We start from the raw sequence: 13,417 nt of genomic DNA, 5'->3' as shown, positions 1-13,417 counted from the left end.
AGAAAATGTTAGATGTTTTGAGGTATTACTTTCTGCCGTGACCGAGAGTCTTGAGATTGAAATACCTCCACAGCAGACTTCAATTCATTCATTAACATAAATTTCAGACGACATACAATTCGAAAAGAGGACCAAAATCAGAACTATAGTCGGTTTGCAAATTCTTGTGCAACTTCGGAGTTCGGGTTAGTCCAGTGTGTCTCCTTTAAACACAAGTAGGCCACAGGGGGAGAAAATAGCTCTCGACTCATGTCCACCTCCATTCCCACAACATATCACCAAGTGCCCCATCATTCTAGTGGTTGTGGCTGTAGTGACAGAGCTTCTTTCCTTTTAATAATGTGGTCGCATCTGTCAATTTGCCCTGAAACACTTTAACAGAGAATTCAATTTCTGACCAGCAAGAAGTGGAGTAAGGTTGGATCATGCATCCTTACTACCCTGTGACACTGGGGAGGGATGTTCTTATGGATGATTCTCAAAAAGGTGTGTAATCCTCTTGTGCGAGCTGCAAGAGTGGAGATATATAGCCAGGATAATCTCTGGCATTGCAGGAAAGCTCAGATACTGGTCAGGAGTTGGCTCCTCCGAGTCGATTGCATGCACATGATCATTTCAGAATTCCAAGGAGATTTGATTTAGTCGCCACATTAAATCCCCTGCAAAAGAGTGGAATGTTCCTCCTATTAGTAGCAATGGCAACTCTAATGATACTTATAAATGATTAACATGGGCATAATAATTCTCACAACCCTGCATAAATATGCCATTGTAATTTATAACAATTACAATTTAAGTAAGAGCTACATAATTGCACCACAAGCTGTAATTATTGATTGTACCCGCTTCCTTAACATCACTGGAATTTATAGTTTTTTAATATAATATTGATGGCATTGACAGGCTTACTCAGGTAACTGAACCACACAACATTCCCTGGCACGTTGGTCTGAGAATCTGACATCCAAATATTACTTTCCGTGAGATTAAAAACCACAACCCTACTTTCCATTTTGCTTGATAAACCGGGGCCTTCCGGTAACAGAGAGGAGCAGCGTAATAGCGGTGCCAATTATTACAGCACAGTGAAGCTTCTCTTCAAGCTAATCCAAAGTGATTGCTAACAATCTCATTTCATCATCTTAAAGAGGCATTGTTCATCTGAGAAAAAAAGCAAAAAGGGCATGTCAAGCACAAGGTACTGTGATCAAATTGTATCATTTGGACATCTTGAGGGGTTCGAGTTGGATTACTGCTCCTGCCCCAAACAAAAATGCGTGCCTAAAAATTGTAATGCGGGTATAAACACCCAGGCAGTGTCTCTTTAAGACTAAAGGGCTAGAATTTACTTAGAAGAGCTAACCACAGTACGACACAGGATGGAAGCACATATCCCAGAAAGTGTTAGGTAATACACCACACTTCTCAGTAGCTCTTAGAAATTATCAGGAATCCATTAAGAATCAAATTATTAATAAAGAAGCCATTATCTTAAGCATGATTATGTTTTTCTATTTCTGTTAATTTAATACTATTACTGATGACACCAGGGAAAACTGGCTTATGAAATCTGGCTGGAAAGTCCACAGAGCCCGACTCGATCATGAAGTGAATTAATATCAGTAGATACTTCTGTCAGCCCTGTCTGTTCACTTAGTCCCCTTACATACAGTCACGCCGACCTCACTGTTTAATTAAATTTAATGTGTAATTCAATTTTAGCACTTTGTTCCAAAAGTACAAAATATTTCATCACTCTCCTGATTGGTGCCCTTTAGATGGAGGGCAGGCTTTGGGAAGTCAGAAGATGAGTTACTTGCTGCAGGATTCTCAGTCTCTGACCTGTTCTTGTAGCCGCAGTATTTATATGGCTGGTTGAGTCAAGTTTCTGGTCAGTCGTAAACCCCAAGATGTTAATGGGTTTGAATTATTGAATAATGGAAAAAGAAAACCTTTGCATTAACACAAGGCAAGTACTGGGGGTGGGGGGGGGGGGGGGGGGGGGATGTGGGGGGGGGGGTGGAATGGGGGTCGTACAAATTCCTCGGCTCACAATCTATAGCAAAGATATTACCACAAAATGTAAAATCAGAATTTCATAGAAATCATAGAAACCCTACAGTGCAGAAGGAGGCCATTCGGCCCATCAAGTCTGCACCGACCACAATTCCACCCAGGCCCTACCCCCACATATTTACCCGCTAATCCCTCTAACCTACGCATCTCAGGACTCTAAGGGGCAATTTTTTTTTTAACCTGGCCAATCAACCTAACCCACACATCTTCGGACTGTGGGAGGAAACCCAGTAAGAAGTTTAACAACACCAGGTTAAAGTCCAAACTTTAACCTGGTGTTGTTAAACTTCTTACTGTGTTTACCCCAGTCCAACGCCGGCATCTCCACATCATGACTACCATAGACGGAGGAAACCCACACAGACACGAGGAGAATGTGTAAACTCGACACAGACAGTGACCCAAGCCGGGAATCGAACCCAGGTCCCTGGAGCCGTGAAGCAGCAGTGCTAACCACTGTGCTACCGTGCCGCCCCATTTAAAATTTAAAATGAATGTTTCTTTTTAAATACACGTTTTAAAAATTCTCTGCACTGAACATGCTTTTGGTCTCTCAAATCCATGTCCATCTTTCTTGCAACTCCATGGGACAGATTTTCCAGCCCTTCCCACCAGCGGGTTCCCCAGCGGCGGATGACTGATGAGCCACACAAAATGCTGTAGACATCAGCAGGAGTGTGGGAGGAAACCTGAGCACCCGGAGGAAACTCACGCAGACACGGGGAGAACATGCAGACTCCGCACAGACAGTGGCTCGAGGCCGGGAATCGAACCTGGGCCCCTGGCATTTGGTGATAGGAAGATCCCGCCATTGATAAGCTGCCTCCGCTGCCTAAAACATACCATTGGGGGGAGGCGACCCAGAAAATCTCACCCCATGTTTGAACCCCTGCCACAACACTGAAATGGCCACAATCAAAATCACAAATAGCATCCTACACATCTGTTCCTGTGTTCCCTCCTTGCAACATTTGACATGACTGATCTCGGCATCTTCCTCCAACCCTTCTCCAAAGTCCAGCTGAGTGAGACTGCATTTACCTGGTTTCCATTTGAATCTGTCCAGTCATAACCAGAGAGTCGCCTCCAACGGCTGCTCTTCCTATCCCCACATAGGCAACTCCAAGTATTTCCCACAGTGCTATCCTATGACTCCGCCCCTCCTATTTCTCATCTACTTTGCTGCCCCATGGTGACATTATGGAAAAACACAATGTCAGATTCCCTCGTGCAACCTGTTAACATCCAGCTCTACTTCATCACCGCCTTTGAACATTAGGATAAGGATTGGAAATTCGTGCCATTGCTCGACCGGGAGTCATTGCAGCTGAGCGAGAGGGGGGCTGATGGGTGAAGAGGATTTGGGACAACTCAGGGTGTGAGCATCAGAGATTTGGATGAGTGCAAGTTTCAAGATTCTGAAAGGTAGGAGGCCAGCCAGGAGACGAGTGGCATATTTGATTTGAGAACATGGTGGCACAGTGGTTAGCACTGCTGCCTCACAGCACTGGGGGCCCAGGTTCGATTCCCGGCCTCGGATAACTGTCAGTGCGCAGTCTGCATGTTCTCCCTGTGTCTGCGTGTGTTTCCTCCGGGTGCTCCCGTTTCCTCCCACACTCCAAAGATGTGCGGGTTAGGTGAATTGGCCATGCTAAATTGCCCCTTAGTGGGATTAGCAGGGTAAATATGTCGGGTTGCAGGGATAGGGCATGGATGGGATTGTTGTCGGGGCAGACTCGACAAGCCAAATGGCCTCTTTCTGCACTGTAGGGATTCTATGATTTTAGTTACCAAAGGCACAGTGAAGGTTTCGTCAGAAGTTGTGCTGAGGCAGGGCCGGAGATGGACAACATTGCAGAAATGGAAGCAGGCCTCAAATATTTAATCCATTACTGAGTGCACATTGGATGAAATGTTACAGATTAGATTTTTAAAGTATAGTTCAAATCTTGAATGAATAGTTCAAAGATATGATGGGAGTTTGATTAGGTGCACAGTGGTGATTGGTTAGGAATATTTAATACACAGTTTAGCTCAATTATTTTCCTAAATTTGGAAATTTTCACAGTTGAAAGAACCAAGTAATTGTATTCACACTGTATAATGTCGGGATCTGTCTGGGAGTCTTCCTTCGCCTTACAGAAAATATACCAGAGTAGATTACATGAGATTGTAAAATGAAATGCAGTGAAAGGGGCCATTTATCTCAAGCTAGCTCCTTTCCAAAAATAAAATGGACAATTTTCACCATGATTGACTCTATCTAGCGTATATCATCTCCATACCCGAGAGGAGCTCTTGATGGAACATTCAAATAATATGAGAGGAAGAGATAGAGTGGATGGGATAAAATTGTCTTCCTTGATGGAGAATTCTAGAACCAGGGGACATAGATTCAAGGTAAGTGGCAGCAGGTGCAGAGGGGACGTGAGGAAGAATTGTTTCACGCAAAGGGTAGTGGGTGTCTGGAATTCGCTGCCTGAGTTGGTGGTGGAGGCAGAGACCCTAAACTCTTTTTAAAAAGTACCTGGATCTCTGCACCTTAAATGCCATAAGCTACAGGGTGCGGGAAGGTGGAATTAGAATGTTAAAATAGTGCTTTGATGTGTGTGGTGGATCTCAGTTGTGCCTTTGTCCTATATGGACCACCGTTGTGTGTGCTTGTCATACCTGGACACATCCCCTTCCAGTTTGGTTCCTCCCCTCAGCACCTAGTATAAAGGTGGCTGTCTCCTCCCCCTTGTTCAGTCCAGGACGGTTATTTGTTGGGATCTGCTCCTGATTCTGTTGTGAATAAAAGCCTACACTTGTATTGGCACACCGATAGTCTTTCGCCTTATTGATAGCGCATCAATTTTATTCACAACAGTTGACCAGCATGGAGCAGTTTCTAAAACCCGACAAGTTAGCATTAGACACTCAAGAGGTTGGAGCCTCTGATAAATTCGATCATTGGCTGGACTGCTTCGAAGCATTCGTCGACACCGCTACGGCCATCGACACCGACGACGCTAAACTCCACGTGCTCCGCACCCGGGTAAGCGAAGCCGTCTATGGAATCTTCCGGGACGCTGCTACATACGCGGACGCTATCGAACTCCTAAAAGGGCAGTTCCGAAAGAGCCCTAATGTGGGTTACGCCAGACATCTCCTAACTACCCGCAAGCAGCAGCCAGGAGAATCGTGCACCCAATTTCTGCGCGCCCTGCGGGTCCTAGCTCGAGCTTGTGACTGTAAGGCTGTTACAGCAGCTCAGAACACGGAGGACCTGATCCGCGATGCCTCCGTTGCGGGCATTGAGTCGACATACATCCGGCAGCACCTGCTGGAACAAGATGACCTAGATCTCCGAAGAACAGCCATGATGGCTGAAACGTTAGATGCAGCCTCTCACAATCTCGGGTCTTACCTTGCATCCCATTCTACTGACGGCTCCACCGCGACAGCTGTTCCGGCGGGGCCCAAATGTCACTTTTGCGGCCTACCCAAGCATCCTCAGCGTCGCTGCCCGGCGAAGGACGCGATTTGCTCCGGATGCGGCAAGCTAGGCCACTTCGCTAAAGTCGCCGGGCAAAGCCGCTTCTGAAGCCTCGTGGCACCACGTGTGTTCCGCGGGCGCAGCCATCTTTAATGCAGGCGACGGCTGCGCGCGAATTGCCATCTTTAATGCGGTCACCGGAAGCGCGGGAATCGCCATCTTTGATGCGGTCACCGGAAGCGTGGGAATCGCCATCTTTGATGCGGTCACCGGAAGCGCGGGAATCGCCATCTTTGAGACTGGCATCAAGACGCGCTGAGCAGGAAGCTTTATCCGTGACGTCATCAGACAGCGATGAAGACGGATTCTTCTTTGATTCGACGGTGGCATCGATTTGCCTGGACCAGTCGCAGCCTCATCAACTCTCCAAGTCAATAATTGAGATCAAGGTAAATGGTCATGCAGAAAACTGCCTGTTCAACTGTGGGAGCACAGAAAGTTTTATACACCCTCGCACAGTGCGTCAATATGCCCTTCCCGTGCAACCCTGGAGCCAGACCATCTCCATGGCCTCGAATTCCCACTCGGTGGAGGTCCTCTGGTGCTGTTTGGTGACGCTGACGGTACAGGGCACAGTCTACGAGCGTTTTCGGCTCCTCGTGCTGCCGCGACTCTGTGCAGCTGTACTGCTGGGGTTAGATTTCCTCAGCCATCATAGGAGCGTCACCCTGCAGTATGATGGCCCTTATCCCCCGCTCTCTGTCTGCAAGGCGCCGTCACTGCAGCGCCCTTCGCGCACCACCTGCAGTCTCTCGACCCTCAAGATCACCCCCCCCCCCCTTATTTGATAACCTCACCCCGGATTGTAGGCCTATAGCCACCAAGAGTAGGTGCTATAGTGCGGATGACCGGGCCTTCATTCGGTCCGAGGTACAATGTTTGCTCCGGGAAGGGATTATCCAGGCCAGCACCAGCCCCTGGAGGGCGCAAGTGGTCGTAGTTAAATCAGGGGAGAAACACCGCATGGTGATTGACTACAGCCATAAACAGGTATACCCAACTAGATGCGTATCCTCTTCCCCGTATCGCGACATAGTCAACCGCATCGCGCACTATAGGGTTTTCTCGACGATCGATTTGAAATCGGCTTACCACCAGCTCCCTATCCACTCGGAGGATCGCCCATATACTGCCTTTGAGGCAGATGGCCGCCTCTACCAGTTCCTCCGAGTCCCCTTTGGTGTCATCAATAGAGTCTCAGTCTTCCAGCGGGCCATGGATCAAATGGTAGACCAGCACGGGCTATGGGCCACTTTCCCGTATCTGGATAACGTCACCATCTGCGGCCATGACCTGCAGGATCATGATGCCAACCTACAAAAATTCCTTTGTACGGCCACTCTCCTGAACCTCACATGTAATGAGGCAAAGTGTGTTTTCCGGACACACCGCCTCACCATCCTTGGGTACGTAATAGAAAATAGTGTCCTCGGTCCCGACCCAGCCCGTATGCGTCCCCTTATGCAGCTTCCCCTTCCTACTACCCTCAAAGCGCTGAGGAGATGCCTGGGCTTCTTCTCCTATTATGCCCAGTGGGTTCCCCGTTACGCGGGTAAAGCCCGTCCGCTCCTAAAATCGACCTCTTTTCCCCTGGCGGAGGAGGCCCGTCGGGCCTTCAACGACATCAAAGCGGACATCGCGAAGGCCGCGATGCATGCTGAGGACGAATCCATTCCATTCCAAGTGGAAAGTGATGGGTTTGACTTTGCCCTCGCCGCCAACCTTAACCAGAGGAACCGTCCGGTGGCCTTCTTTTCCCGGACCTTACAAGGCCCTGAGATTCGACACTCCTCGTTCGAGAAGGAGGCCCAGGCCATCGTGGAAGCCGTCCGGCACTGGCGCCATTATCTTGCGGGCCAACGATTCACCTTAATTACGGACCAGCGGTCAGTTACCTTCCTGTTTAACACCAGGCAAAAGGGCACGATTAAGAATGACAAGATCTTGCTGTGGAGGATTGAGCTCTCCACCTACAGATATGACATCATGTACCGGCCCGGGAAGCTCAATGAGCCCCCAGATGCCCTGTCCCGTGGATCATGTGCCAGCGCCCAACTAGACCAGCTACAGTCCCTCCATAACGACCTCTGTCATCCGGGTGTCACCAGACTTTTCCATTTTGTCAAGTCCCGTAACCTGCCCTTCTCCCTCGAGGAAGTCCGGACGATTACCAGGCAATGCAGGGTCTGCGCTGAGTGCAAACCGCAGTTCTACCGGCCAGGTAGGGCGCACCTTGTAAAGGCCACTCACGCGTTTGAGCGCCTTAGCATTGATTTTAAAGGCCCCCTCCCCTCCTCCAACCGCAATGTTTATTTCCTGAATATCATTGATGAATACTCACGTTTCCCTTTTGCCTTCCCCTGCTCGGACATGACCACGGCTACAGTGATTCGGACCCTGAACAAGCTCTTCACCCTGTTCGGCTTCCCAGCCTACGTTCATAGCGATCGTGGGTCCTCTTTCATGAGTGACGAGCTGAGGCAGTACCTGCTTGCCAAAGGCGTTGCCTCCAGCCGCACCACTAGCTATAACCCCAGGGGAAATGGTCAAGTAGAGCGGGAGAACGCAACCGTCTGGAAGGCCGTTCTATTAGCGTTACGGTCTAGGGGCCTTCCAGTCAGCCGTTGGCAAGACGTCCTTCCGGACACATTACATTCCATCAGGTCACTCTTTTGCACAGCGACCAATACGACCCCTCACGAGCGGATGTTTTCGTTCCCCAGGAAGTCCTCCTCGGGTACTTCGCTCCCGGATTGGCTGATGTCCCCGGGGCCCGTCCTGCTTCGGAAGCATGTCCGGACCCATAAGGCAGATTCCTTGGTCGAGGAGGTCCAACTGCTCCATGCTAATCCTCAATACGCTTACATAGCGTACCCTGATGGGCGGAAGGACACCGTTTCTGTCCGTGACTTGGCACCCGCAGGTGCCCCTGAGGTCACCACGTCCTTCCGCCCCATGGTCCCTGGTGTTGTCCACTCGGAGATTGCTGCGCCTCTTCCTCCCTCAGTCCCAGTCTCCAATGTAGTGCGCCCAGAGCCTGTTGCGGCCCCCCACCCCCTAGTTCCGGTTCCCACTGTTCCCCATAAGCCCAGTAAGAAGTTTAACAACACCAGGTTAAAGTCCAACAGGTTTATTTGGTAGCAAAAGCCACACAAGCTTTCGAGGCTCTGAGCCCCTTCTTCAGGTGAGTGGGAATTCTGTTCACAAACAGAACTTATAAGACACAGACTCAATTTACATGAATAATGGTTGGAATGCGAATACTTACAACTAATCCAGTCTTTAAGAAACAAAACAATGGGAGTGGAGAGAGCATCAAGACAGGCTAAAAAGATGTGTATTGTCTCCAGACAAGACAGCCAGTGAAACTCTGCAGGTCCACGCAACTGTGGGAGTTACAAATAGTGTGACATAAATTCTGATTCTAGGATCGCATGATAAAGACTCAGGAGGAAAAAAGCAGAAATATTTATGTGAAATAGTGTGACATAAACCCAATATCCCGGTTGAGGCCGTCCTTGTGTGTGCGGAACCTGGCTATCAGTTTCTGCTCCGCGACTCTGCGCTGTCGTGTGTCGCGAAGGCCGCCTTGGAGAACGCTTACCCGAATATCAGAGGCCGAATGCCCGTGACCGCTGAAGTGCTCCCCAACAGGAAGAGAACAGTCTTGCCTGGTGATTGTCGAGCGGTGTTCATTCATCCGTTGTCGCAGCGTCTGCATAGTTTCCCCAATGTACCATGCCTCGGGACATCCTTTCTTGCAGCGTATCAGGTAGACAACGTTGGCCGAGTTGCAAGAGTATGTACCGTGTACCTGGTGGATGGTGTTCTCACGTGAGATGATGGCATCTGTGTCCACATCATGACCCCCATAAGCCGCCAGGGCCACTGCTCACTCCTCTCGCCCCTGTGCCACGCAGTACCCGACGACTGGACGGGACGACGGGTCGGTCCGCTTCACACCATCTGCCGCCTTCTCTCGACGCTCACTGTACGGAGCCTGGGCCGACATCGCTCCCTGCTCGGATGACTCTGCGACCTGCACTACGATGATCGTGACGGCGGATCAAGCCACCGGTTCGTCTGGACTTGTAATATACCCCCGTGTTGTTTTTTTAAAGGAAGGGGTGAATGTGGTGGACCTCAGTTGTGCCTTTGTCCTATATGGACCACCGTTGTGTGTGCTTGTCATACCTGGACACATCCCCTTCCAGTTTGGTTCCTCCCCTCGGCACCTAGTATAAAGGTGGCTGTCTCCTCCCCCTTGTTCAGTCCAGGACGGTTATTTGTTGGGATCTGCTCCTGATTCTGTTGTGAATAAAAGCCTACACTTGTATTGGCACACCGGTAGTCTTTCGCCTTATTGATAGCGCATCAATGTGTCAGCTGAGCAGTGGCACGAGTGTGGGAACAGGAAGTCAAGCGACATAACCTCCTGGTTGATGTCCAGCCAGAGTTGTGAACAATATGGGGCAAGGCTACATTTATCTCCCATTGAGAGCAACATTTATTGCACTTCCAGAGCTGCCCTGAGCAGGTGATAGCAGCTGTCTCCTTGAATCACTGCGGGGTTTTTTGGTTCACACAATGGCATTAGGTAGGGAATTCTGTTTATTTGCTTAGAGGACATTGGCTTAATATTGGCTTAATCTCTACAATGCAGAAGGAGGCCATTTAGCCCATCAAGCCTGAACTGAGAAAAATCCCAGGCCCTATCCCCGTAACCCTACGTATTCACCCTGCTAATCCACCTGACACTACGGGGCAATTTAGCATGGCCAATCAACCGAACCTGCACATCATTGGACTGTGGGAAGAAACCGGCGCACCCGAAGGAAACCCACGCAGATACAGGGAGAATGCGCAAACTCCACACAGTCACCCAAGCCCGGAATTGAAACTGGGTCCCTGGCGCTGTGAGGCAGCAGTGCTAACCACTGTGCCATGGTGCTGCCCCCAAAGGGGGCACATTAAGGGTCAAAAACATATTCTGACACTGGAGTTACATATAGTTCTGACCAGGGTGGTATGCAATGTCCCTTTCCTGAATCGATGAACAATTTTTACGACAACCTGACAATATTTATGGGTATCTTTCTAATGGCATGATGTGGAGTTGCCAGCGTTGGACTGGGTGGGCACAGTAAGTAGTCTCACAACACCAGGTTAAAGTCCAACAGGCTTATTTGGTAGCACAAGCTTTCAGGGCGCTGCTCCTTCATCAGGTGGGTCAACCTGCTGAAGGAGCGGCACTCCGAAAGCTCGTGCTACCAAATAAACCTGTTGGATTTTAACCTGGTGTTGTCAGACTACTTACAGTTTCTAATGGCAGTTTGCAGATACTGAATTGAGTTCCACAACTTGGTGGGATTTGCCCACTTGAATCTGGGTTGCTTGACTCATACTGTGACCACTCGACCACTGTTCATATAAGAGGTATCATGGAGAGAGAGTTGGAGTATGGTGTTGAGATAAAGGATCATCCACGATCATGTTGAACGACGGAGCAGGCTCAAAGGGCCGAATGGTCTACACCTGCTCCTATTTCCTATTATTCTATGTCATTCCATGTAGCAACTTTTATCCTTGCTACTATTCCAGCAAATCTCCTCTTTACCCTCTCCAAGGCTTTGATATCCTTCCTAAAGTTGGATGCTCAGAGTTGACCATCGCACTCCAGCTGGGGCCTGATCAGTGCTTTTCTAAAAGGTTTAATACAACTTCATTGTTTTTCAACTCCCTGCCTCTGTTTCTAAAGCTAAGAATCCCGTATGCCTTTAAAAAAAACAACCTTCTCACTTGCCCTCTCACTTTTAAAGAGTTATGAATGTTCACCCACGTTTAGTGTATATTTCTTCTCCTTGTTACTCCTTCAAAAGTAAATCGCTTCACACTTCTCCACATTGAACCTCATCTACCATATGTCTGCCCATTTCACCAGGCTGTCAATGTCCTCTTGAAGTCTGTTACTATCTGCCTCATTGTTCACCACACTTCTGAGTTTAGTGTCATCTGCTATCTTTGAAATGAACAGGGTGGCGGAAACAGATTGACAATAGCTTTCAAAGGAGCAGCGGATAAATACTTGATAGAGAAAACATTTGTCGGGATATGGGGGTTAGGTGGTGGATGGAAAAGAGTGGGACTAACTAGATTTCTCTTCTAACTTGTTGGTGCAGACTCAACAGGCCAAGTGACCTCCTTCTGTGCTGTACTATTCTATGATATAGATTTTAACTTACCTGACCTAATGGAAACAGGGGTATTGATAAGGCACGGGGAGCCCAGAAGTCAGCAGGCCCCCATAGGTTGTGGAGTTTAAAGTTCACAACATGTGCATGATGTCCTTGATTAGTTCCCTCCCAGAAACCGGCCTGATTGACAGGTTTGGCAGTCAGACAGGCCATAGGGCAGCTGTGATCTTGGCAGGTGGTGGGGGTGTAGGGATAGGAGGAAAAGGATCAGTCCCAAGGTGAAGAGGTGGGATGAAGGCAAAGTCCATTGGTGGAAGAGGTGGGGGAGAGGAGGGAATAGATTTGGACTAAGAGGTAACAGGATTCAAAACAGAAACCCTGATTGAATGGGTAGGGTTAGGTGATCCCCAGGGGAGCTATCATTCCCAGGATCCCATGGGTGAAGTGAGGTCAGAGGCTTCAGTTGAGGGAGGATGGGATGCCAAGGCCTGGAAAAGAGATTGGAGGCTGTGGGCCATGGGGGTGGGAAATGGGAGAGGTCAAAGGCTTGGGTGAAGATCAGAGGCTTGGAAGGAGGAGGTCACAAACCTCAGGGGAAGGGAGGGGAAAGACCGAGGCAGGAGAGGAGTGCCCAATTGTAAGAGGTGTCCAGATCACTATGCTGTTGTCGAGGCAATCGCCTCCTGGATCCACGGCCCTCACCTGGATGTAGCTATTGGGTTTCCCGACACTTAGGAAAGCAGACGTTTATTGTTAATTCAAAATATAGAATAACAATGGCACTTGGTCGGCATGGATGAGTTGGGCCGAAGGGCCTGTTTCCATGCTGTATATCTCTATGATTCTAGTTATCACCAAAAAGTCCTCAATCTACATAGTAACTGTCTCCAGCTGGTATATTGTGCTGAAGTGAAATAAGGATGCCGAGCAACAGGCTGAGAAATTTTGCATGTAGCGTGTATTTTGTTCTGAAGAAAGCTTGTAGTAATAACAACATCAACAACAGTAGTGATAACAATATCGACAACAGAGCCATACTGATTCAAAAATCTGCCTTCGATACAAAAATTGAACTCGGAACGGAAGAGGGTGTTGAAACAATAATAAAAACAAATTACTGCGGACGCTGGAATCTGAAATCAAAAGAGAAAATGCTGGAAAATCTCAGCAGGTCTGGCAGCATCTGTAAGGAGAGAAAAGAGCTGTCATTTCGAGTCCAGAAGACCGTTTGTCAAAGCTTTGACAAAGGATCATCTGGACTCAAAGGTAACAATTCTGTCAAAGTGATAGTTTTTTTTAAGAAAGAGAGAGAAGTGGCAGGTTACTGAAAGGAATTCAAGATGGTGAGATATGAATGGCTGCTTGCCACTGATGGTTCAATTAGAGGAGGGCACACGGATTTTGAAGAACAGAGAATTGGGGCAAGTTTGAAGGACTAGAGGAGGAACACATCCATGATGATTTTCAATCAAGAATATGAATGTTAAACTGGAGGTGTTGCAGGGCTAGAGTGATGGGTGAATGGGAATTGTTGTAGATAGGATATAGAAACATAGAAAGTAGAAGTGGGAGGCTGCAACTGGAGTACTGTGTGCAATTTTGGTCTCCT

The sequence above is a fragment of the Mustelus asterias genome, chromosome 11, assembly GCF_964213995.1.
Source record: "Mustelus asterias chromosome 11, sMusAst1.hap1.1, whole genome shotgun sequence".
Classification (NCBI taxonomy): domain Eukaryota; kingdom Metazoa; phylum Chordata; class Chondrichthyes; order Carcharhiniformes; family Triakidae; genus Mustelus; species Mustelus asterias.
The sequence above is the reverse complement of the archived record's forward strand: the minus strand, read 5'-3'. Positions refer to the sequence as shown.